Raw genomic sequence first — 2,975 nt, forward strand, 5'->3', positions numbered from 1 at the left:
TCAATTTGAGTTTTTATTGCTTTAAATGCATTTTCAGGCTGAGTCGAGCACGTTTTCTGAGTTTGAATGTATCTTCATAAAAATGAGTTGTGCGGTCAAATTAATGCTCATTTAGGCTTCTGGAGGTCAACCTGAACTAAATACATGTTGATTGTGTGCATAAGTCCTTTGGTTTAGGCGTGACACTCAATTTGAGTTTTATTGCTTAAAATGTATTTTCAGGCCGAGCTGAGCACATTTTCTGAGTTTGAATGTATCTTCATAGGAATGAGTTGTGTGGTCAAATTAATGCTCTGCTGAGCATGTTTTCTGACTTTGAATGTATCTTTATAGGAATGAGTTGTGTGGTCAAAGTAAGGCTCATTTAGTCATCAGGAGGTCAACCTGAACAAAATGCACGTTCAAATGTGTGCATAAAACCTTTGGTTTATGCGTGACACTCAATTTGAGTTTTATTTATTTTAAATGCATTTTTAGGCCGAGCTGAGCACATTTTCTGATTTTGAATGTATCTTCATAGGAATGAGTTGTGTGGTAAAATTAATGCTCATTTAGGTTTCAGGAGGTCAACCTGAACTAAATACATGTTGAAATGTGTGCATAAGTCCTTATGTTTAGGCGTGACACTCAATTTTGAGTTTTTATTGTTTTAAATGCACTTTCAGGCCGAATTGAGCACGTTTTGTGAGTTTGAATGTATCTTCATAGGAATGAGTTGTGTGGTCAAATTAATGCTCATTTAGGCTTCAGGAGGTCAACCTGAACTAAATACATGTTGAAATGTGTGCACAAGTCCTTTGGTTTAGGCGTGACACTCCATTTGAGTTTTTATTGCTAAAAATTCATTTTCAGGCCGAGCTGAGCACGTTTTATGACTTTGAATGTATCTTCTTAAAAATGAGTTGTGTGATCAAATTAATTGTCATTTAGGCTTCAGGAGGTCAACCTGAACTAAATACATGTTGAAATGTGTGCGTAAGTCCTTTGGTTTAGGCGTGACACTCAATTTGAGTTTTTATTGCTTTAAATGCATTTTCAGACCGAGCTAAGCACATTTTTTGACTTTGAATGTATCTTCATAGGAATGAGTTGTGCAGTCAAATTAATTTTCATTTAGGCTTCAGGAGGTCAACCTGAACAAAATACATGTTGAAGTGTGTGCATAAGTCCTTTGCTTTAGGCGTGACACTCAATTTGAGTTTTTATTGCTTTAAATGCATTTTCAGACCGAGCTGAGCACATTTTTTGACTTTGAATGTATCTTCATAGGAATGAGTTTTGCGGTCAAATTAATGCTCATTTAGGCTTCAGGAGGTCAACCTGAACTAAATACATGTTGACTGTATGCATAAGTCCTTTGGTTTTGGCGTGACACTCAATTTGAGTTTTATTGCTTAAAATGTATTTTCAGGCCGAGCTGAGCACATTTTCTGAGTTTGAATGTATCTTCATAGGAATGAGTTGTATGGTCAAATTAATGCTGAGCTGAGCACGTTTTCTGACTTTGAATGTATCTTTATAGGAATGAGTTGTGTGGTCAAATTAATGCTCATTTAGTCATCAGGAGGTCAACCTGAACAAAATGCATGTTCAAATGTGTGCATAAAACCTTTGGTTTATGCGTGACACTCAATTTGAGTTGTATTTGTTTTAAATGCATTTTCAGGCCGAGCTGAGCACGTTTTCTGAGTTTGAATGTATCTCATAGGAATGAGTTGTGTGGTTAAATTAATGCTCATTTAGGCTTCAGGGGATCATCCTGAACAAAATACATGTTGAAGTGTGCGCATAAGTCCTTTGCTTTAGGTGTGATACTCAATTTGAGTTTTTATTGCTTTAAATGCATTTTCAGACTGAGCTAAACACATTTTTTGACTTTGAATGCATCTTCATAGGAATGAGTTGTGTGCTCAAATTAATTGTCATTTAGGCTTCAGGAGGTCAACCTGAACTAAATACGTGTTGAAATGTGTGCATAAAACATTTGGTTTACGCGTGACACTCAATTTGATTTTTATTTATTTTAAATGCATTTTCAGGCCGAGCTGAGCACATTTTCTGAGTTTGAATGTATCTTCATAGGAATGAGTTGTGTGGTCAAATTAATGCTCATTTAGGCTTCAGGAGGTTATCCTGAACTAAATACTTGTTGAAGTGTGTGCATAAGTCCTTATGTTTAGGCGTGACACTCAATTTTGAGTTTTTATTGCTTTAAATGCACTTTCAGGCCGAATTGAGCACGTTTTCTGAGTTTGAATGTATCTTCATACGAATGAGTTGTGTGGTCAAATTAATGCTCATTTAGGCTTCAGGAGGTCAACCTGAACTAAATACATGTTGAAATGTGTGCACAAGTTCTTTGGTTTAGGCGTGACACTCAATTTGAGTTTTTATTGCTTAAAATTCATTTTCAGGCCGAGCTGAGCACGTTTTATGACTTTGAATGTATCTTCATAAAAATGAGTTGTGTGATCAAATTAATTGTCATTTAGGCTTCAGGAGGTCAACCTGAACTAAATACATGTTGAAATGTGTGCGTAAGTCCTTTGGTTTAGGCGTGACACTCAATTTGAGTTTTTATTGCTTTAAATGCATTTTCAGACCGAGCTGAGCACATTTTTTGACTTTGAATGTATCTTCATAGGAATGAGTTGTGCGGTCAAATTAATGCTCATTTAGGCTTCAGGAGGTCAACCTGAACTAAATACATGTTGAGTGTGTGCATAAGTCCTTTGGTTTAGGTGTGACACTCAATTTGAGGTTTATTGCTTTAAATGTATTTTCAGGCCGAGCTGAGCACATTTTCTGAGTTTGAATGTATCTTCATAGGAATGAGTTGTGTGGTCAAATTAATGCTGAGCTGAGCACGTTTTCTGACTTTGAATGTATCTTTATAGGAATGAGTTGTGTGGTCAAATTAATGCTCATTTAGTCATCAGGAGGTCAACCTGAACAAAATGCATGTTCAAATGTGT

This window comes from Hippocampus zosterae, unplaced genomic scaffold (genome assembly GCF_025434085.1).
Source record: "Hippocampus zosterae strain Florida unplaced genomic scaffold, ASM2543408v3 HiC_scaffold_33, whole genome shotgun sequence".
NCBI classification, from domain to species: domain Eukaryota; kingdom Metazoa; phylum Chordata; class Actinopteri; order Syngnathiformes; family Syngnathidae; genus Hippocampus; species Hippocampus zosterae.